This window comes from Manis javanica, chromosome 8, assembly GCF_040802235.1.
Source record: "Manis javanica isolate MJ-LG chromosome 8, MJ_LKY, whole genome shotgun sequence".
NCBI classification, from domain to species: Eukaryota; Metazoa; Chordata; class Mammalia; order Pholidota; family Manidae; genus Manis; species Manis javanica.
Window position 1 is genome coordinate 7232702 of NC_133163.1, and position 23918 is coordinate 7256619.

A 23918-nucleotide genomic window follows, 5' to 3' on the forward strand; every position below is an offset into this window, starting at 1 on the left:
ACATATGAGCCTATTAATATCTGCAAGGGTCCCGTGCAGAGGGTGGGCCTGAAATAGCTATAAAGAGATTGATTATCTGTATTTTTTTTTCAGTTATCCATGCAATCTATTGCCTATATTTCCATGTCATGTTGGATGTCTTTTTTATCTCAAGGTAAGTTTCCAAGAGTCACAATGAACTGGCTGAAGGAGGAAAGAGCTGGTGCCATGAAAATTCCCCATTGGGAGCACAACCATTTTTTAAACATAATGCTTATTATGAGAGATAGCGTGGGCCACCTGGAGGAATGGGGTGCGGATACAAGAAATAAACTAATAGTACTAATCGGCTGTCAAATAAGTAACCATATTTTCTTAATCCAAGTTGAAACATATATGGGCCTAGGAAGAATATCTATTTTTGCTGTGGGTATTTATTAATGATAAAGTTCTTGCAGGGTTATAAAAATAAGGGTATTTCTCAAAAAGTTTTCACTGGAAAGAACAAAATGATAAGATCATAGCACTTTCCAAAAACAATAGGAATTGTGGTGTGTTGGGGTTGGTTAATTTCTAGAAACTCTTTGTGAACCTCATAATGATGGAGGGCCTTTAAGAGGCAGTGGCTTTGGAAGAACAGTAGGTAATTACTAGGCTAGCAGCAAAATGAAAAAGGCTCTATGTTATATTTACTTTTGTATCTCCCAGAGAGACAGAACAGTCCACTATACATCAGCTCTAGAACAGTCCCTGATACAACATCGTAAGCTGAAGCTAAATGCTCATTCACAGTGGAAAAAGAGACAAAGAAGACATTGGCTGGAAATGAAATTTGAGAGGGAAGAGCTGTGCTTTCTTCCTGGAGATGCTTCCCTATGGTTGTGGTTTCTGAGGACAATGTTCTTTTGGAACCCCCCTAGCCATGAGGTGGACATGAATTAACTTCCAGTTTCCCCTAAGACTATAGCCCAATATGCGCTTTTTTTCACAAAAGAATAGGTCATTATTTAACTGTTCAACTCTCCAGATGAGTAGTTGGTTCCTTTCTCGTAGGTAACTTGTTTTCAAGCCCAAGCAGTGCAGGTGGCAGACACTGTGTTAATTGGAGACAGAGAAATAGCTTAGCATGCTTTTCAGTTGATGAAGCACTTACACTGGCTCTGGTGATGGGTTTCTTATAGGGACATAGCACAGATGCCTGGAGATGCAGAAAAGGCCCCCAAACAGGCCTCAGGGAAGGCTGTCATGAGGCAGTTCTGGGGCTGTCTGTATGGTTCTTGTGCCCCACACCCTGGGCCCCCTTTGCAGCACACCTATGTTAATTTTTCACGTCCTTCCTCTTTGTGATCAGCTTCTTTTTCTCTTTTATCTCAAACACATGCCCCAGCAGTGTCCCTCATGAGTACACATGACTTTTAGCTCAGATCCCCACAGCTTTTTGGCAACAAGCTCCACAACCCTTGGCAAGAAATCACCTTGACTCAACTCATCTTCTCCAGCTGGTTCACATCGAGTTGAGGTCTCTGGCAAAGGTGCATTTACCTTGAAGCTAATGAAGCTTAAGATTTATCTTTTTACTTGCAGGGCCCTTTCCAGGGCTTAGCAGGAGCCTAGCAATGTGGTCTTATGTCTTTGGAACATGTGCCCCCTGTGAGCTATTCTATCCACACTGGTTAGGACAGCTGTCTCCCTGTGCTCTGACTTTCTGTCCTTCACCTTAACCCTATTCCCAGGTGATCTTGGGGTGGCCAGAGAATGGGGGGGACACAGAGAAGGGGAATTTGAGTTGGAGGTATGTTTAGTTTGGGTCTGTGCATTCACAGCCACTTCCAAGTATAGCCAAATTCTGTTTGCTCTCCTGATGTGGTAATGGTTTGATTTCTGGAAACACTCCTGTTGCTCATGTTACTAACTCACCTGCCATCGTGATAAGGAGGTGCTGCCTCTAGAGTCCCAGATATGACATGGATGAGGCCATAAATGTGTCCTCAGTGCCCAGTTGTGGGAGTAGCTAAATAAAGAAGAAACAAGCTTTCAAACATACAGAGACAAAGCTCCTTGTGGAAATGTCTTCCACTTACTAGATGTGTAATATTGTTAGAAAGCACTGGATTCTCAGGAATTCCTGGTGAAAATGGAAGCCTAATCCTGTCAGAAATATACTAGATCATATGACATATTCAGGAATAAACACACAGTACTTGATTTTTAAAATGAAATTGGGGTTGTAGGGTAAAAGCCCTTAGTAGAACTCCAAACAGCAAATACATCTTTAACAGCTCATTTATTTAAGAAATTCATTTATATAAGAAAATAGCTCATTTATATAAGAAATTCGACAGCAGTTTCCATGCTTGGCCATGTCTTAAAAATTTACATGATGCTATCAGTAATGAATCGTGAAGTTGAAAGAAACTCTCCCAAACTATATTAGCAAACAAAAATAAATTACCTGTGACTTATCTTTTTATTCTCTCTAGAAAAAAATGATATTTCAAAATTTTATTTATATTTACATGCAGTTGAAAATGCAAGGATAAATAATTTTTGAGGTGTTTCAGGCAGGAAATTAATATGAATCATGTTGTTCTTTTGCATATTTGTCAACTTTTAAAAATCTGTGATTTGTTGAAATGTATTTTTCTCATTCTAAGTATATATTTGGTGTCATAACCACATATATATTTTTTTCTTTTTTTCCATAAAAAAGATCCCCAAACGGCTTATGCTGAGGCCTCACACACCCAGATACCCAGATCTACCTCTGGTCACTGGGAAGGCTGGACAGGGCAGGACTAGCCTTAACTCAAGTGGTCACTGTAGGCCTCATAATCTGTGACTGAGTGGACAGGAGTGGGAGGGACGTGCTGCAGGACACAATGGAAGATTTGGGTGTCTCCATTTAGCTCCGAGAATGGCCAGACATTCAGAAAAGGGAACGCAAGCAATTACGCACTCCAACACATAGAGATAATTGTGCCTGGTGACTTTTCTTTGATAACCTCACCATCTATTGATTAAATAAACATAAAAACAAACTACTGCTATTTTCATGTTTGTATATGGTACAAGGGACTAAAAAAGGAAATAATCAATCCTAGTTGTTTAATAAATATACAGTAATACCAGGAGGTGCTTTATAAGTAATCTCCAGACCCCCCCGATGAGTCAGATCTGATGACCATTCCTACTTACAGAAGAGGAAACGGAGGCACAAAGACATGAAAGAAGTTACCCAAGTCACTCAGCTGGTACACGACAAGGAAGGGATTTGAATGCAAGCATCCTTAGTGCTTCTGGCTGCTGTCCCATGCAGACAGAAGAGAGAGCCCAGGAGGCTCCATAGAGGCAGCAGTTCTACAGAAAAACCCCTTCACGTTTCTGTCAGACACCAAGCCAATGAAGGTGGGCTCCTCAGGTCTTCGGCTATTGTTGATGAGAAGTCAGATCCTGGAAGGGAAGCCAGTGTGGTCAGAAGTGACAGGTGGCAGCCTGAGATCAAAGAGCAGAGAGCTTCAGAGCACAGTTAATGGCATGACACAAGAACTAAAAGACACAGAAAATCTGGGGTCTTTTTGTGTGGGGCCAAATAGTCCTGTCTCCTCTTGGGGAATGTGATGGAGTCACTGCATAGGGCAGCATAGGGAGCATGCTCTGCATGGGACAGCAGCTGGGAGCACTAAGGATGCTTGCATTCAAGCCCCTTCCTTGTCATGTACCAGAGCGCCAGGTACACTCTGACAGCAGCATCGTCAAAGTCCCGAATATGACCCAGAGTTATCTAGAAGAATGAACACAAAGGACATTTTCTTCTCTGTTTCCATAGTACATTTTAGAAGGACTCCATGGATAAAGAGATAAAAGTTGTTTGAGATGCTTAAAAAGATCAAGCTTCAGACTGTTATGTGAACTGGCTTCCTCAGTAAAACTCCAATTTTTTTGACTGGGATATTACAGTTATTTGAAACATCCTTCAAAAGGGGGCTTCCAGGAGGGGCGAGGGTGAGAGAGGATGCTGGCCGAGGAGGCTGCTTGCCACGTGTGTGTCCTTAAGGGCTGGGACAGGGAGGACAGATTCTACTTTTGGAAAGAAGGAATAAGACAGCCCAGAAGGTAAGGTTTAAAAATGGAACTGGGGTCATGGAGACCAAGTAAAATAAGCTAGAAAAGGATCAATGATAACACCAAAGAGCAGAGCCTGACATTGTAGGGAGACAAGCTCACAGAGGTCAGGAACAAGAGCAGAAACTCCAGCTCTTGGAGGTGTGGCCTTCAGTGTTTGAGTGGGTCCTGCAGGTTGGTAAAGACAACTGTTTTCCCAAGAAAACATGCTGGAGCCAAATGGTCAACCATGCTTGAATGTTCTTAAGACCCCAGTCCCTCTTCTCTGCCGGAAAAAAATGACACCTTGGCTTTGAGCAAAAATGGATAAACAAATAGCTTGCACTCCTCAGACTGATTGTAGTACACTTTGTGAATTGTTAGACACAGTCTCTGTGGTTGTTACTCTTATCTCCCTTTAATGCGCACGTCCTTCAAAACACCAATGCTATGTTTCTGACCACTCATTTTGGGTAAGCTTCCTTGCTGAAGAAAGATGTGTTAATTTTTAGAAACAATTATCATTATGACCTTGATGATTAAGTAGGATAATTAAATGGCATTGTGACTAATATGTTTTATATCATAAACACTGCTTTCTGATCTACTTACTGGGGGGAAATGCCATTTTTGAAAAGAAATGAGTATTTTTTAACATGATTAGCAAGCCATCTGTTGACATTTCGGTGCAATCTCTCATGAAAGTCCCAAGCTTACAGCTTCAGTTTTATCATAGCAAGAACCCAAAATAGTACTGCCTTTTGCAGTTACATCAAAATAAGGTGATTTAGAAAGGGCACTCTTTAGAAAATGAAAGTATACATTTCAAGCTTACCTAGGCCATCTCTTTGGAGACCCAAGGATGCACCAATCTGATGATTGATAGATTAAGATGAAAGTATTTCTTCTCTGTCTGTCTCCCTCCTTTGGCATGGAAAAACAGGTAGTTTTTGAATTTAGATGGACCTGGGCCCAGTTTCTACAGTCACCAGAATTCTTTTGCTTGTGGGTGATACAGACTGAATTGCAACTCGTCAAAGCAGAAAGTAGGAAGTTATAAGGCATGAATCAAACCACAGAAACAATGGCTGGACCTAACCTCAGCAGTAAATGGAGTCGTGATCTGGAGACCTCCCTTCCTGCTGTGTCTTGTCTCTCCACAGTGTATGTCACCTTCAAATTCTCAGGTCAGTCATTCTGTGTGGCCCAGACACGGCCACAGGCAATGTCAGGTTGTCGATCAGAAAACTGAAGAGGCTTCTCAGCTTCAAATCAAAAGGAGCTTGATGGACCAGACTTGGGCAACCAATCGGTGTGTCTGGAAGTTGCTCTGATGATCCAAAGACCTAGACAGGGGAAATAAATACACAACAGCCAGGGTGCTGACTCCATCACCTGCTGCAAAGTATCCAGTTCAGTGAATCTTTACTGTCTAGTCTACAAAGTAGATATCGACATTTATAGGATGATTCGTGAGGAGTCATGAGATGTTGCATTCAAAAAGTGTCAGCCACTGACCACGGATGGACCTCCTACTGCGCTCACTCTCTCACACATGATGTCCGACGTGAAGTGGGCACTGTTACTGAGCTTTTACAGATAAGGAACTGAGCTAACAGGGGTTAAGTGACTTGAGTGATTTATGTCACTGGAAAGTAGAAACAACAGGAATTAAGGTAGGTCTGATGTGTGATAAAATCTCTAATATGTCTCTATACAACCCTGAAATTCAAAGGTTAAGAGCTATGAGAAAAAGGAGTGAATGCAATTGGTTTATGTTAGGTAGAAACAAGCACGGAAAAGCTGAGAGTTGTTAACACCTGCAGAGTCCACACTACCGCTGCATCTGGGACCCTCACAGCTGGTCTTCCTTGTCTGACCCCTCACGGCAGCCCCTTGTGACTGCCTAGAAGGAGCTGAGGGCCTCAGTGCCCTACAGTGGACTGACTTTTGTGCACATGAACCCATGTGCTATCATTACTTCGTGTGTTCTCCAGCCTCATTCTCCTGTTGGTGGCCATGAGTCCATTGAGATGCTACCATAACTCAACTCCACTCTGATCAATGGCTGTGGACTTACGCACAGAAGACAGAGATTATTCAACAATCTCATGTCCAGTCCTTCTTCTAACTTGTTGTCAAGTCACTGAGCCTCTGGTTCCTCACATGCAAAACAAAAGGGTTCTGACAGCTCCCAAGTCCCTGCTAGAACTAACTGTGTGTGGCTACAGACTGTATGCACTCACTTCCTATTTGAGGACTTCACCTCCTTGCATAGTTTTGAAATTTCAGGGGTTTATCATATGGTCAGACCAGCTGTAGGCAGGGGATCTGCCTCCTGGTCCCACTCCGATGTCACACCTCGCTGTGGCTCTTGTCATCCCATGCCTGTCTGTCTCCATTGCACAGAGGAGTCCTCAGCTGGCCTCCCTATCCACAGACCACACTGTGTAATTCCTGCTTGGTCGCTGCATCATCTCAGACCTCTGGCCTTTCCTCGACCCCCTGTGTCATTGTCATGGGTTCTGGATGACTCCACTACCTCCCATGACTTCTCCAGGCTCACAGCCGACTTGCAGGGAAGGACAGTGCTGCCTTTCCACCTTACCCATATAGTTCTCATTCTTACCCTTTGATGAGCTGGGTATCAATGACACATGACTGCTACCTATGAGAATCCGGAGGAGATGGTGATGTATACCTCCGCCTGACTCTCAGATCCCCAGACTTGAAATAGGGTTTCCATAATCTTCTCCATCTGGAACCAGGGCTGGGGACCCAGAAGACAGAATGTGGACCCCTCTCCCAACTAGCATGTCATTCTCTCTATTTCTTATCCTTTAGTTCAAAGGACTTCTGTAGATGGGCAAGGGAGGAGATACGCTTTCTTCCACCTGCATCCTTTTTCCAACCTTTCCAATCTCATATCTGCAGTGTGACTTGTCAGCTGAAAATTTAAAATTTCCACAGCTTTGATTCTAATGTTCAATTTAATCTTCTTCCCCCCACCAACATTGGGGAACTCATATCTGTCCAGAATTGGGTTAAGGTCTTTGTGCCATAATGATGGAAATTCACTGAGTTTGGCCATGGAGGTGATAAACACTTTCCATATGCCAAATCAATGCCATACTTGATATGTATCTCTAGTCCCTATTAGCTAAAGAAGACATTGAGTCTCTCCATATACCTTAAGAGGTAAAACTTGATATGCAGAATGTCTTGTGCACAAAGATGGTCTTAACAGAGTAATGCAAAATATTAAAAACTATAAATTCAGGAATAGTTTAATTATCCAATAAAAGAATATTGGTTAGTTAAACCATGATCCATCAACCTGAAAAGTATTACACAAAAATTGGAAAGAATATATATATATATACATAATTTTTTTTTGCCATGTTAAGCCAAAAAAATAAGAAAAAGAAACAGAAAAGAAAATTAGGTTACCAAGTCACAGACACAATGGATTTGCTTTGTTACAAAGACTATTGTGTTTTGTATAAAGAGTGGATGGAAATATGAAAGAATGTTTTCATGATTATCTTTCAGTCTGAGAGTGATGAGTGATATTTTTCTTACTACTTTACAGTTTCAAATTCCTTTTACAACAAGATTCTGTCTTTTCTTAATTGGAGACGAGTATTATTAAATTTTTTATTATTCATAAAAAGTACACAGCATTCCAGGCTTCAAGGTGTACTTGAATATCCCACCCCTTTCCCCAGGAAACCCTTCTGGGTGGGTCCCCTCCTGCCCCTGACCAAGTCCCTCAACCTGGAGGGACTTTCTCCCTCCCTTGAATTCTCAAGATACATTGTAAACTTTATTCTCCTTCCTGTGGTACTTATTTATTTCTGTGTCTTAAACCCTTCCATCTCCCATTTTAATAAGATCAGATCATCTATATCTTATTATTAAAAAAGAAAACTCAACTAATTACATTTGATTTATTCCTGGTCACTGCTGTAATTGGATGAGCTTAGAGGAAATGGGATTCGGAGAAGACAGCACTCTGTGGGGCAGACGGGTTCAAAGGCTAACCAGGTGTGTCACTCCAGACGGCTCCTGACCTCTTATATTCTTCCCCTTTATGAGTCAGGCTGGCTTGTCCCAAATTACGTCTCAAAGGTTCTTCAGGAAACAAAAAGAAAAGTTTTCAAAATCTTCTGGATACTTCTTTGCTGTTTTTTTTTTTTTTTCCTCCAGAGCTTTTTATGCGCTGTGTGCATTGTGAATCACAAAGGGGTGAATGCAAGTGTGGAAACTCTCCCAGACTTAGGTGTCAGAGGGGCATTTATTGAAGGAGAATCAGCTCCTGGACTAGTAGTCCACTGAGCACATCTTGGGAAAGAGTGAGATGAGGTAAGACATGCCCAAAAGAACACAACAATGTGGAACATCCAAGGGCAATGCCCAGCACCTCCTCAGCGTCTCCTGTGCTTTGAGAAACCACACGGTACCTCCCAGGCAAAGCTCACCTCTCATTTTCCACCTAACTCAGTGCTTAGTCTTTTCCTCCAGATGAATGCACCCCTTAGCATGTTCCACATGCCCTCAGAGCTTTGGAGCCCAGACAACTCCAAGTGAATTCCTTTCAGTTCCTTTTAATGTGGTCTTTTGACTGAGGTCAGAAGTGACGCAATCCATCTACAAAATATTTTAAGTGCTTTCCATATTCATTGTGAGGCAAAAATGTCTCCTGATTAAAAAGCCATATCAAAGTTGAAGGGGTGGCTGGAGTAGCTTTCTTTGAAGGGTGTGTCAATTATATTTCAGGGGTATCAATAAAAATAAGAAAGAGCTAAGGGATTCACCAACCCTCTACTCTCAAGCTTTGTCTCCTGATCATCATGGGGACTTACCTTTGGCAGGAAAGCCCCCCCAGAGAAAATGTTAATTATGATGTTTGGTTTCTGCATCCCTGTATGACATGATATTGTGTTGTCTGCAAAAGGTTAGGGAGTTGGTTTGCAAGAAAATGAGAATTCTTAAACTCCCTCAGAACCAGGTAAATATGTCCCAAAACAACAATGGCCTCTGTGGCTTCAGCAGAGCTCCTCTCCAAAAGACAGGATGGTTCAATCAGAAAACCGTCTGGTGACCCCCTTTTCATGCCCCAGCTGTTAGAGCTCGACTCTGGGCCGGGCCCTTCGATCCTGGCCTCGCCCTTCTTCCACAGGCGACCTGGGGCACTCTGCCGAGTCCGTTTGGATGCTTCGGTTTCTTCATCTATAAAATGGGAATAAAAACAGCACCAACCTCAGGGCCAGACACAAACTGAAGCACCAGCGGGGGTGCTGCGGTTCTGATGGCAATGTATGACCCTGGTGGCCATGAGGACCATCCCTAAGGGACCCGAGGCCTCGTGGGGTGGACAGGTCCCCCCGACCCAGTGCAGCAGGTGGCAGCTGCCCTCTCAGTGGCACACTGGGCACTGTGGGGATGCACATTCTTTGATTCCCAGATGAGAACAGGCAAAATCTGGGGGAGACCCTTGCCACATCAGCCAACGGTAAACAGGAGGTTCTCAGGGCTGCTTGCCTGGGGTCAGCCAGGAGTCGGCTCTAGCGGGCAGCACCCCCAGCCAAGGGCAGACACTCAAGGTGGAGTGCGTTCAGCTCAGGATCCAGGAGGCATTAAGAAAGGGGCAGCGAGGACGGGTGACGAGGAAGAGGCGAGCACGCACGACACGGAAGCTTCTTCTCTGACCGTTCCTACCGTCTTCTTCGGCTGTGTTTGCCATCGTCACTAGTTACTGGCAGCTCTCTCCCTTTCTGATCGCAAAATCCCGGGTAAGTCCACGTGGAACTCCCTCTCTTTGCCTGTGCTTCTTTGTGTCCTGCCCCCTGGCAGGCTAGCACGCGCGGGGCCAGCCTGGGGGCTTTAGAGTTAGAGAGACTCGCCCCCAGCCTGGCCCTCGGCAGGCGGCCCCAGCTCTGTGGTCCGGTCTCAGAATGGTGGCACACGGCCGCTTCCTGTGGTGAGCATCTCCCATGACGATGGGGTGTTTGCCTCTCTGGATGGGATGGGAATGTTTGCTTTCTTTTCCCTCACCCTCTGTCTGGGATAGGCAATCATACCACCCCAGTCCCTTCTTCTCTCACTCCACACTCCCCAAAAGCTCTTTTTCTGGACGGTCCTGTGACCTCTGCTCTACCCAGTGAGGAAACATTCAGCCTCCGGGACCAGCCTCCAGAGAAGCTTCCATCCAATGGGAGGGCACTTCGGGCCAATGGTCCCCTCCCAGTGGGGCTATCCTCTTCTGATCAATAGAGCCATCCCTCAACTTCCCTGCAAACATTTCCAAGTGGAACTGCTTTTAACGGACATCATTGAAGAGATTGTCATCAAGTCACAGTGAGGTTTGTCGGGGGAAGGCAGCAGTTCATTAACCTTGCTGTGCTGATGCAGAGAAGGCTCCCCAAGTCCACCTCGGTTTAGAAGTCTCTGCTGGCCCAGTAACACTACAGGTTAGCACCATTTGATGCTCCTGGAGTGGGCATCCTAAAATATTCATTCCATATCAGAAGTGATGTATTTCCAGGGGACGTGAGCAGTTAAGAACTGCCAGCATTGACTTTCAATTTAATGGCAGGAAGAATGTCACGTCCCTGTGACACAGTCATCATCCCCTTCATTGTAATGCAACTTTGTGGCATCGATGGCATCATTGGTATGCGAGTTTCCATGCAAATAATGTCATTTGAAACTTTTAACAGAAGATAATGACACAAGAACTCCGGGAGCCAAGGGAAACGTCTTGAAATGAGGACTTTCAAATGACAAAAAGCACGTTGTGCTTTCTTATTATCTTCTCCTAATTTCTGCTCTTTTTTTTTTCCTGATTATGAGACAGCACCTAGGAAATGAGTCAGATCAAGAATTGGGGATATGGAAGCCCTCGGTGCTCCCCCAAAACAGCCCCCTGCTGGTGCAGAGCCTCTGTGTGAACCAAAACCTCAGAGCCCATTTTATCCCTTTGGGTCCTGGTTCTGAGCAGCAAGACGAATAGGAACTTCCTTCCACCCAGACTTCCCAGCTTAGGACAACAAGGCCAAGGTCCCGATGTAATCACAAATGATGGTGGTAATAATGATGAGGACGGTGGCGAGTTCGAGGATGATGACAGTCAGTATTTCTTGTGCACTTACCCTGGGCTGGACCCTGTGCTTACGTGTTCATTCATTTGAGCTTCACCAAAACCCAAAGCAGCAGGTGGTATTATTGTCCAGGGAGGTGGAGAGGAGGCACGTGAGGCCGCCGAGGCCGCCAGGAGGGAGGCAGAAAGCCAAAGGTGAGGGAGACCTTTCCATCTGCCTCGTACTTCGCTGCCGTTCTGCTTTACAGAAATAATTTCCGTTGAAGTCATATACATTCCTCTGTGTTTGGGTCAATCAGCATTTGGCTTAAATAATTTGAACACCCCATCTCAAACCCCAGGGGAAGCTTCCAAGCGGAGCCGACCTCCTCTGGCCTCTGCCGGATGCGGACGTGGCAGGGAAGAGCTGTTCAGCTCATCTGCATTTTCTGAGGCCAAAGTAAGCCCTCACTTCTGGGGTGAATCTGACCATAGGGGGAAGTGTACTGGAAAAATAATCTGTAAAATCATAGCTTTGACAGTGCTTGTGGTCGATGTACAACATTGGAGTCTTGCAGTTTGCAGATGAATCTTCTGATTTGGTGTCTTTCTCAGTGTAGACCAGCAACTCCCCCCCCTGCTCTGAGATCAGCGGGGCACGTGTGGCCTTGACCTCGGCTGTCTGGCAGTCCTTTCAGAGGAAAGACAGAGGCAGATGGAGGGCTCCTGATATTTAATAAGGGCCTGACATTCCCCGTGGCATGCCTGAAATGCGACACAGAGCCCAGGGGGCAAGGTTGTTCTTAAAACTGAGTCAGACTCCAGGACCACTACCACAGACAAAATAATCTAGGGCATGAGTTCCTTGGTGGGGGGACAGAGTAAAAGGCTTGGGTCTCTGGAAAAGTGAGCCATGGTAGCCCATCACCCACAATGGTCTAACGTTCTTGAAAAGGTCCGTAAGAAAGAGAGGGGCTCTTCACAGTAGAAGAATTATTGGAGACGACTTGCTCCCCAATACATTTTGCATCAGTTTTGGGTGAGGTATCTGAATCCCAGACCCTCATGGAGGAAATGAGGCAGTTTTCTTCAAATGCTGGTCCGGGAGTCGTTGCCATGAGAGGCCAGCCCGGGGCCCCTCGGGAGGCAGGCCTGGGCGGGGCACTGCGGCTCGCAGCTCCTGCTCACTGGCCAGTTCTGGGAACTGAGGTTTCTTCTCTAAAGCAGAGTTACTGATATGCCTCTTCAGCTTTGGTCATGAAATCAAATGCATTTATGGACAATTGAACAATATCTAATACATAGTACATGTTTGATAAATCAGTCTATTTACATGAGACAGATTTTTTCATAAATGTTCCCCTACCAAAGGGGGAAAAAATCAGTAGCCAGAGGTTGTCTTTTACATACAATGGCTCCAAACATATTGACCAAAGTGTTTTGCAATATGATTCCTAGAGGAGGAAAATAAGTCATTTTTGCCAAGATCCTAGCCTTTGTCAGAGGAAGCTCAAGGCCCAAGCTTCCTCTATTACAGCATTTTGTCTTTCTCTGTACATACTAAGCCCTAAAACCTGAGGAACTTAGAACATTGGAGAAATTAGATTGTTTCTCTTTCTGAACTTGAACCAGGAACTATCACTTGAGACAAGAAAAAAAAAATTGCAGTCTTAGAGTCCTTGTTCCTGGTGTGACCCTGGGGCCTGACGCTTGGTGTGTCGGATCACCTGGGCCTGAATCCAGGTCTGCCGCTACCTAACTAGGTGACTCAGGTGAGACTTACTGATTCTTGGTCTCACACTCGGTTTCTTTTTCTGTATAATGGGAAGGACTGAGTGTGGTTGAAAAGTCTGACCGAGCTCCGAGCTCAGAATATCTTCTTCCCCTGATCTTTCTCCTTCTCTCCCCCCCTAAGTCCACCCCTCCTCCCAGGCCCCACACAGGCCCCTGCCACTCCTTTCCCAAGAGGCCCCCCCGCCTCAGCCACACTCTGAGCTCATCCTGCTGTGGATTCCCTTCCTTCGCAGATACGTGGGGCCGGCTGGACTGGGCTCAGAGTGACCTGCCTTCTGCTTACTGGGTCATCCCCAGGTTCTCCGTCCCCACCGTGACTACTGTCAGCTACTCTGACTCTCTCCCTGGGAGCTGATAATGAGCCAGTGTCTTCTGACACCCATCCCTACCCATCTCCTTCAGTTGTGTCCATCTCAGGGCACTGTGACGAGGGTCAGATCAGACGATGGCACTTGAGACTTGGTAACAAGTTAAGACATTGCTCGCCAGAACTGTCCTTCCCAAACCCGGGGCCCCACAGATTTGGGAGTACATCCATTTACCATGGCATGAGTCTCTAGACAGTACAGGCTTCAACGCTGCTGGTGTTATAACAGCTTCGTGTGGTCATGTGAACTGTTTCTGCTGTTCAGGAGCTCTGATTAACTGTTACGGGTTTTTTTTTTTTAACTCCACTAAATTGAGAAACACGTTTATTATTTTTCAGTAATTAAATATTGTATACATATATATGTAATGCTCTGCAATGAAAACCCTCAGGGGAAACTTTGAAACTGGCATAGGATCATTATTCTGTATGAACTTAGTCTGCAATTAGATCTACAGTTTAAAAAAAATCCCTTATCTTTGTCCCAAGTGCCCATTTTCCTGTGATTTGAGTCTGTGTTAGAAACACATTTATTTGGATTTTGAAAATTCCGCCTTATGGGCTTTCATGGCAGAAGTCCACTTGCAATTTGAAATGCCACCAGCACCTTTGTTGTTTCTTTTGTAATTGAAAATTACAAAATTGTAATTCAAAATTCAGTTGCAGTGAAACCAGTGTCTGGCAGGGGACGTGCACCCTAAATCATGGCCCTTCCCCCCTAAGTCTGTTGGAAATCCCATGCAAGCTTCTAACCTGGGATCAAACACTGTTTCCCACCCAGATTTGATTAAATGTGTCCTGCCTCACCGCAGTCCATATGGCATTGAAATGCATGCAGCCTTTCTCATTTTTCCAGACTCTGAGGTCAGACAGCGCCCAGACATGCAAATAATAGTCAAATTATACAGGAAGTCGTCAAAGGAGTCCGAACACAGATGGAGGTAACCCCCGACCCCACGACAGGTCAAAGGTCTGGTTCAAGTTTCTCCTTCTTAATCTGTCACCACAGCAACATTAAAAACAGCCCTTTGAATGAAAACTTTTAGAGATTCTACATTTTTTTCTTATTTTGAAAGTTTTTCTATTACTGCAACTTGAATCCTTCCTTTAAATTACACTAGCAATTCTCCTTTGAGAAGACATATTTATATTAAAAGACTGGATTTCTCTCTCTCTCTCTCTCTCTCTCAGGAAAGGGCCCAACTTAGGATATTTTCTCCTCACTAAATTTAGATGCCGACTTTTATTTTTTTAAGTCAGAAAAGGCACCAATAAATATGACTGTCTGCCTAGCACATATCCAAACTTTGAACACCTCCCAGTGATCCTAAAAATATTTTAAGATCCACAGCAGGCAGTGAGAAAAGGAAAAAAAGAAAATACAGGGGAATGCAGAGACATCATCACCCAAAAAAGACAGGGAGACAAGATTTAGAAGGACTTCCAGCCATTTCTGAAGGGCAAGAGGCTCTAACGTCCAAACAGGGAAGGTGCACCTCCGTGAGTCTGAGACTTCCTCTGCAGTAACCATTCTTCACCGCCCTTGGCCTGAGGCAGAGGGATGAAGAAGGGAAATCCAGTCGTGCGCCTCCACGTATTCTGTTTTCAGACTGACGCCGGGATAGCCGCGGCAGTATGATTACAAATGCAGAGACTCGGTATTTTCTATTCCTGATCTGATCTGTCCATTGCCAGAGAGGAAGGCATCATTGATGGTCCTCCCTGGGACGGCCTCCGTCGGGGGAAACTGATGGTGCTCTTGGTGTGGGCACGGTGAGAAGGAGAATCTGAACAGCTCTTCCCAGATCTTTTCCAGCTGAGGGAGAATACTCCCGTGATGCGTGGCTCTGATGAAGAAGCCATGAAACACCTGGAGGGAAAGGACCGTGGAGAACCTGCACCCTGCAGGGACGGGAATCCCTGTCGGTTCCACTGACTTGATGGGCCCCAAGCACTTAAACCAGTGACTGGAACATAGTAGGTATTCAATAAATATGGGTTGAGTGAATAAATCAAAGACCATCTCTTTCCATCTAAGCAATTTAAAAAATGTTAGGTGTTAGTAAACTGTGAAGGGACTATTAATATCCCTCTGGCATAAACCAAAAGGAAGCAGTAATCTAAATTCTACTGTAACAGATCATACATTCCTGGCAAATAACAGCAAATCAAATAAGCAGTTAAACAATTAGGAAGTGATTACTTTCACATTAAAATTTTAAACGTAGGCAGTGCAGGGCTGGGATAGTGGCAGCGCAACACTGCCGTTTAGAGCTCAGGACTTTTGTATCTTTCCACTCACCCATTTCTAGGGTATCAGAAAGATCTCTCTCTCTCAAAACCAACCATCTCAAAAAAAACTAAGCATTCATTCAAAGTGAAAGAAGGGGAAATGATTGGAAGGAGCCACCTCTGTCCCTTTTATCAGAAAACCAAAATCCTTCTCAGAAGTTCTGAGACGTCTACTTTGTCATTCATCTGAATATTCATGTGGCAATCTGTACTGATTATCTTTGGCTGGTGTAACAAAGTACCAGAAACCGGGTGGCTTGAAAAAACAGAGACTTACTGTGTCACAGTTCTGGAAGCCAAAGGTCCAAAATTAAGGTATTGGCAGAGCTGTGCTTCCTGCCAAGCTTCTCGAGGATGATAATTTCTTTTCTTCCAGCTTCTGGTGGCACCCAGGCATTCCCTGACATGTGATAGCATCACTCCAATCTCTGCCAGCATCTTTACATGCCATCTTCCATCCGTGTCTTCACATCATCTTCATGTCTGTACGTTCAAACTTCCATCTTCCGGTAAGGACACGGGTCATGTTGGATTAGGGCCCACCCTAGTCCAGTATGACCTCATCTTAACTAGCTGCATCTTCCACAAGTCTGTTTCCAAAGAAGCTCACACAAAGCCCTCCAGGTCCTAGGGGCTAAACGAAGTGTGAGTAAGGATCTTTCCATGCTGGCCTCACTTAGCTCTTGTCCCCACACTATACCTGCTTATTAGAGTAAAAGAAGCACATTTTGTTATCTATCTTTTATTTATTTATGTCTGTGTTCATTTACATGTTTATTTATAAGGCCAATCCAGAAAAAGGAAATGGATTTTGGGATGGGGTAGACCTAGATGTGAATTCCAGTTCCACCATTCATGGACTTTGGCATATTTTTGGAAGCCTCTTAACATCAGTTTCTTATACTTATACAAGCCTTGAGGGTTATTATAAGAATTAAGTGAATTAATATATGTAATTATATTTCAACAACTGTCTGGACACAGTAAGTTCTATAAAGGATTTACTTAAGGAAGGCGAGAAGGGAGGGAGACAGCAAAGGAAGGGGGTTCAAAAAAGGAAAAGAAAAGAAGTAGCTAACGTGGGATACCAGGCCCAGCAGCCCCCAGGTCACTGCAGTCAGAAGGCGTTCCTTGCATTTTCTTCATCTTTACCTCAGCCGCACCATCCACCAGTTGGTCTGAGCGACTGTCCAGCCCATTCAGTTAATTTTCTCACAACAAATAGCAAGTCCTTTTTGGAATATGGAGAACAGCAGCAGTGTGTTGTGGGGTTGTAGATTTTCAATTATTTACTCTGAAATGTGTTTGGAAATGAATTTCCAAGATATGCGAGCCAGTCCCCTTGATTCAGAGATGAGCAAAATTAGGTACAGATGGAAATGAGACATGCTAAAGCTGGAGGACATCTGAGCTGGGTCTGTCACCCCCATCCATGACTCACGACCCAGTTCCAAACTGTCCCCACTGTGCTTCAGCACCACCCATGAAGGCCTCATCTCCCGGGAAGGTTCAGGGGCGAAACACAGGCATTGGTGCCAGAGACCCCGCAGAAGAGCCGGGCACCCCAAGGCCCCAGCGTGGCCAGCCACGGAGAGTGAGCGCGCCCCAAGCCCTCCTCAGGCTGTTTCTCATTGAGTCCCCACAACATGCATGAGGCCAGTTCTGATCTCATCGCTCCCACGTCACAGGTGCAAGCCCATAATGGCTCAGAGGGGTCCCATCGCCCAGTTCACACCAGCCTAAAAACACACAAGTCGTGAACAGTGGAGCTGGGACAACATTCTGTGGTTTCAGGTCCCCAACCTCATGTTCTTTCTGAGTATTGCTCTGCATCCCATTTTTTGCCGGGTGTTTTTCGTCGGCCTTCTGTCTGATTATCTTTACAGTCATCCATCCATTCCACCAGTATTTATTGAGTGATTACTATGTAGCCCCACTGATGAACGTTTTTGGAATGAAGTAGGAAATTCCATCCTGAAGTTCATGGTCTAGTGGAAAAGACAGCTAACAAAATTAAAAAATTGCATCATATGTTTGATAGTAGCAAGTCTTAAGAGGGAAAGATAAAGCAGAAGGGGGAAAAGAATGCCAGAAGTAGGAAGAGGTAAAAACATTTAAGATTCTAGAAAAAGTCTCACTGAAAACACTACACTGAACTCATTCATCCACCCATCTGTCCTTCATCCATCCATTCATTCACTCGTTAATTGATCCATATTTACCTTCATCCATAGTACTTCCATCCACCCAACTGACCAGCCATACATCCAGTTACCTACCCAATTATACATAAATCTATGCATTCAACATTTTGTTCACCCATTCATTGATCTACCCATCCGGGCATCCACTTATCCAAAAATCAATTGGTTCATTTGCTCATTCACTCATTTACTCATCTATTCATATATTCATCCATCTACTCTCCATTTCTTTATTTGTCCAAATATTCATTCATAAAACAGATATTCATTAAACTTTTTCATTATTCCTCAACACTAGGAAAAACAAAGGAAATTGGAGGGAGGCAAGCCAGAGGGGAAGTTTCCCAGGCTGTCTCCAATTGTAAATGTTCAAATGTGTTCTGTTTAAGTACTCATGTCCCCGCTGGACCTTGAGTGTTTGCACTGAGCTTCTGAGACATCAGATAATAGGGTCACAGTGTCAGATGACTTATCACAGCCTAATACTACTAAAAGGATGCAATCAGGCTTAACCCTGCCACCTTGAACCAGAAATGAATAATGTAGACCTTTCACAGTTAGTATTCATCTGGACTGTGTCCATATATCATTTGCCAAAAGGTGCAACTTCTTTCTGGGTCCAAGAGCTCTGGTGTAATTGTGAGAGTAAGGCAACCTCAGGGCAGGGTAATAGGGCAAGTTCACACCTGGAAACTTAGTCTGCCCAGCAACCCTCAAAACACAGTGCAGGATAGGCCGATAAAAAAGTAAAATCAAGTAAGGGGGACATGGAAGTAACTAAAAGCAAGATGAGCACATGTGTGGAAGGTCCAGTGCATAAATTAAGCTAACACCGCAGGCTGCTGGAGTTCAAATTTGGAAGCAAGAGCAGCAGGTAAGTTTTCATGTCCAAAGGAATAGTATTTTTTTCTTTAACTTAATATATCCATGATATCATTTCAGCATGTAATCAGCATATAAAAATCAGTTAACTGATTTATATTCTTTTTCTTACACACATTGCTCAACCCAGACTAGCCTCATTCAACAGTCAACACTCAACAGCTACTTGTGGCCAGTGGCTTTCAATCGGATGTCACAGACCTGAAGGGTGATGGTGACATTAGGGCCAGTGGGAGTGAAATGTAGGGAGTGGAGATGAAGACTGCATTTTCTTATTTGCCAGTAAGGAGGGCCACTGGACATGATCACAGAGCTCGTGACTTAATCAATATGATGGTGATATTTTGAGGTAGGCATTTTTTATGCCATCTGTAAGCGTGGGGATCCTAGGCACAGATGGAGTGATGACAGTTACAGGTTCGGGAAGCAGCCACATGTGAACTAGAGTCTGGGATGCCGAGGCCATGCCCCTTGCTGTGCACCCGCTGCCTCCCTCAGGATTAAGGTGTGGACAGGGAGAGCTTTCACCCTCTGTGACTCTCAGCTCAGGTTGTTTTCCTCTCTTTACAGTGATATCCTTGCTTGTGTGGTGATGGGGGATCTACTCCTCAGGTACCTGCTCCGTAGCCATCTGGTGCCATCACCTTCTCCCCCACTTCTGCTCCTGGTTCCTAAAGCTCCAGGAACCACAGGCTCTGAATATCCAGTGCCCTGCCTTCCTCCCTAGCCCCAAGCCCCAGAATAGGGTGCATCATTCACCCAACATTTAGTGCACAATGACAGACACATGACCCTTGGAGCTGCCCTCACAAACCAACACCCAGACATTAAAATAAATTAAGAAAGAAGTATCCTGTTAGTTTCCTTGTTTGCTTCATTAAGCTCCAGTAAATAACCAGAAAAAACACTTAACAAGGACACAAGTCTGTAGTGTCGATAATAAGGCCCCTTTGTCACTGACAAAGCTCCGGAAGCCAAGCTGGAGAGGTCACCCAGAAGAGGGGTGAGGGGTAGGTAAGCTGGCTTCTGTCCCTGCTCCTTCCCTGCACAGACCCAATCCCTGCCCGACTTTCCTGGTCAGTAAACAGGACTAATAGTTCCCATGTGATTTATGCATAGACAACGCATAACATTGCTTTATCAAAGCTAATCACTGTATTCATATTTTATTTATTATTTGTCCATTTGAAAAGCATCAGTTGAACACCTGCAATGTGCCAAACACTGTGCTATAGCCTGGGAGTTCAGGAACGGGGAATCCCAATCTGCCCCTCTCACTCCCTGCTCTGAGCATGGGAACCTCATGGAAGCAGAGACCATGCTCAGCTGTGTCTGCCTTGATGGCAGTGTCTGGCTGTTGTTGGACAAATGTTATTGACAGGACAAGATCCTTCGCTTCAGATAAGACAGAGGTAAAAAGAAGCAGAGAAAGAGAGGGAGAGAGTAAGAGGGTGAGAGAGACCTGTTACATTCCCTTAGGGGCAGGGGATAGAAAAATACAAAATGCTGGATGCCTTGGGACCACAGAGAAATGGCAGCAAATTTGGACATGGGTGTCAAGGCAGGCTTCCTGAAGGAGGAATTTTCTAAGCTGAGATCAGAAGGGTAGATAGGGGTAAACCAGGTGGCCAGCTGTATAACAGTGTTCCAACTGCTCCAGCTGCACAAGGAAGGCTTCCAAGAAAGGAGCAAATCTGAAGAATGGCCAGCTGTCCCAGAAGGTCTGTGGCTGGAGACAGACATGGTTCTGACCCAGTGTTCCAGGGTCAGTGGGCTCAGGATGGACAGGTGGGAGGTACAGAGAAAAAATAGGTTTAGGCCCTGTATACTGGCTGTTTTCTTGCTCCATGACCTTGGAAAAGTCATTGCCACTTCTCTGAGCCTCAGTATTTCTCTGTGAGATTAACAATCCATACCCCTGGAAGGTTGTTTTGAGACTCAAATGAGGTAAAGTCGTCTAGTTGAGCTTTGAAACTTGCCAGATCACTTCCATGTCCCAAATCCAGTCCTCGCCTGAGAGATGCCCTTTAGAAGGTCATCTGCCTGAGTGGCGTGGCCTCGTGCCTCAGGGGGCTACTGCAGGTTTATAAGAGAAATTCTTAACACATGCTAAAGCACTCAGACATTAGCTATTCTTTATATACAGTGCTTTAGAGACATTGCTATTATCTAAATACAGTATATTCTAAGAAATGGAACTTTTGAGAACTGACTTTTTTTTTCCAGGTCTAAACATTTAGGGGAAAGGGGCAAATCACTAGGGAGAACAGAAAAAGAGGGAGAGAGACTTTGGAAAAGAAACAAGAACGATTCAGAGGGAGACTTGGGGGTGATCGTTATTATACAAAAGGTGTCTTTTAATTTTTTTTCCCCTTTAAATCCCAGTGCGGTCATCTTGTGACTGGAAATCTAATAGACCAGTAACATTCACTCTCTCACATGAGAAATTATCTTTTATTCCAGTTTATAGAGAAAATGGATATAGATTCAGGCGTGACTGTACGAGCTATAAAAGAGCCGGCACACCTTTGCTTTCATGAGAGACACTGCCCCTTTACGTCAAAACCACGTTTTCACGGCTTACTTAGCATTCTTATGTTTTCTGTGTGTATATGTGGGCATATGCGTTTGTGTGCCTGTGTATGTCTGCATGCGTGCGTATATGCATGTGCAGACAGGAGGAAGTGGAGGTTCTGGTTATCATTTTCTGGATGTTTCTTGTCACACTAAGATCATCTAAATCTGAGATACACACAGATCCAATATATAATTAATCTACAACCCCCTAAACAAGTCCATATCCCAGGTATAGAGATCCTATCCTAGAGTCTGGGATTTAAATTTACCACACCTTGCACTTGAACCTTAAAACTGGGTCACAACCAAGAATGCCATCTTCCCAGCTTGATCTTAGATTTGCCAATTAATTTTTTAATCTAAATTTGGAAACAGGTCATTAGCATATCATTACTGATGCCACATGCAAGCTACTTTTTTTCCTCCAAGAAAAAAAAAATGAATCACAGCATTTCCAGCATACATTTGTTAATATAAAAATTACCATATCAATAACACATCATTATTTAATAGGAGCTGGACTTCTCAAAAGGTTGCAAATTTTTGTTTGGTCCAAACATGCATCTCTTTGGTGGAAGCTTTTATTTAGTCACTATTTTCATTGTTAATTTGCTGGCCCCTGTGCCTGCTGGTGAAACCGTCCTTTCCCACCAGGGCTGACCACAGCCTGCCTTCCCATCCCCCACCCCAGCCCGGTCACATGCTCCTCGACAGTGACCTTTGGATGGGGCTGCTACTCAGGCTGGGGGAGACAAAGAGACGCATTTTCCCATGAAGATCTGTAGTGAAGTTGGGCAGATGGATCTCTGATATAAGCCCTTAATTAGGGCAGCAAGGCTATTTGACCTCTCAGGAGACCAAAGGTGTGTTCTCAGAGCCTGTGGGCTCACCTGCTCCTATGCCCTTCAGACCATTAGCTGGGCACCTTTCAGAATCCACCCTGAGCATGCAGCGTTTGGGGGGCCCGCCTTTATTCTGAGAGAGAAAAATCAGCAGTTTAGTAGGAAATATTCTCAGCTGGCAGATGGGAAGGGGTGGGTCGTCGCATCAATAGAACCTGATCCGATGCTTAGGTAAGACCAGGGGACAAAGACGGAATTGTTCCAGCATCAACCAGCCAGGGCAGTAAAGGTGGCCGCTTGTTTTGCGCAGCAGGAGGATAGCAAGGTGGGTGGCCGATGAGGGTACCGGCCTCACCAAAGTGCTTGGCCTTCCCAGAGCATCTGCATTTATCACTGTCTTGAAACTTGCAACTGGCCAGACAGCCCTAATTGTCCCCATTCTCCAGATAAGCAACCCAAGGCTCATGAGTTAAGTAATTACCAGTTAGCATATTCAGGGAACCAGACCCAAATCTGTCTGACTCCCAAGTCCGCATCGACTGTGACCTGTTGCCGGTTCCCCTCCCTAGGCCCTCTCCTGCCTACAAGGGGCAGGGTCTTCCAGTCGAGGGACCATTCCACGAGTGACTCTTGAGTGCATGCCTGCAGGCAGGTGTCTGTGCCTTCTTTCCCGAGATGCAGATGCTGAGGCTCAGAGAGGTGACATGGTTTTCAAAAATTGCACAGCTGGCACCTGCTGCCGTCAGCAGGCAAATCCAAGTGTTCCGGCTTCCAGCCAGATGCTCTCCTTTAGTCCCCATAACACCTTTCTCTCTCTGTTTTAGCTAGAGTGACGACCTGGTACAAGAGCCTGTCCCAGCCCCTTCGGTATAAGCAAGGTTGCACCTCTTTACAGAGTTCAACTTTCCAACCCTAATTGTAGATAAGTGATCCAAAACCCTGGGAAGGCTACGGACTCACTCGGGGCCACCCAGCTTCCTGATAGCAGGGTTGGGGCCAGACTCCTAGTGTCCTAACTCCCACCCCAAGGCTACTCCTTGTACAGTCTGTTGAGCTGGGCACCCTGTGAGTCAGGGCTCAGGCCATGGGGTCCTCACTGGGCTAATTCCTGCTGAAGCCATCTCCCCAGAACCAGTGCCCTTTAGGAAGGCAATTGCTGGAGCCAGATGGTCACTAAATTCCTCCTTCCCTCCACCCTGCTCTTCCTTCCTTCTTTTTTAAAAACATTAAAAAATGATTTGGACTTACAGGAAAGTTGCAAAAATAATACAAAGAATTTCCGTGTACCTTTTCCCCAGATTCCCTAAGTCAACATTTACCACGATCTCTATGGATTGAGGGACAGATGCACAGAAGGATGATATAGATGTAGACACATACACACATTATTATTTGTCTTCCTGAGTCCTTTGAGAGTGAATTGCAGACATGAACTCTCTAACCCTTAATGCTTCAACGTGTGTTTCCTAAAAATAAAGACATTCTCTGACACCACCACAACACAATGATCAAAATCGGGAAACTAATCCTAAATAGTCCATGGTCTAATCTACAGACCTTATTCACATTTCACCAGTTGTCACAATCCTGTTCCTTAGAGCAAAATAAATCTACTTTTCCTGGCCCAGGATCAACTCTAGAATCCCACAGTTCATTTAGTTGTCCTGTCTCTTTAGTCTCTTTATTTGTATCTATCAGGCAATGAGTCTTTGCTTTCAAGAACTTGACATTTAGAGGAGCACAGACCAGTTATTTTTGCAGAAAGTCCTTTAATTTGAGTCCGTCTGCTGTTTCCTGGT

At 44.8% G+C, this 23918-nt stretch overlaps 1 long non-coding RNA gene across 2 annotated transcripts; it reads left to right on the forward strand.

Annotated features, from left to right (window-relative positions):
- Positions 1-92: 92 nt before the first annotated feature.
- On the forward strand, positions 93-19517 carry LOC140843238 (uncharacterized). Of its 2 annotated transcripts, none has more exons than XR_012120839.1 (3): positions 93-154; positions 15991-16123; positions 19271-19517. It is a non-coding gene; the product is annotated as an uncharacterized lncRNA (long non-coding RNA). The 2 variants fall into 2 exon arrangements; XR_012120840.1 differs by lacking the exon at positions 93-154 and adding an exon at positions 15061-15299.
- Positions 19518-23918: the final 4401 nt, after the last annotated feature.